Source organism: Procambarus clarkii, chromosome 4 (genome assembly GCF_040958095.1).
Source record: "Procambarus clarkii isolate CNS0578487 chromosome 4, FALCON_Pclarkii_2.0, whole genome shotgun sequence".
Lineage (NCBI taxonomy): Eukaryota > Metazoa > Arthropoda > Malacostraca > Decapoda > Cambaridae > Procambarus > Procambarus clarkii.
The window spans coordinates 56778776-56778992 of record NC_091153.1 but is presented as its reverse complement, the minus strand read 5'-3'; positions in this window follow the sequence as shown (position 1 = coordinate 56778992).

Below are 217 nucleotides of genomic sequence, written 5' to 3'. Positions count from 1 at the left end.
CTTTCTGGAGCTGCCAGAGTACTGTGAGCGACCAAGACTCGGCTGGGAATGGTCTTATGTCTTGGTTAGTTGAGCGATAAATATTTCCCAACAATTAAGTTAAAGTGTTATGATATTATTTCTGAGTTTAGAACATGGGGGAGGGGCTTGTGTGTTGGGGGGTCTTGAGGGTGGGAGTGTGGTGGGGAAGTGTTGGGGGAGGGTGTGTGGTGGTGGA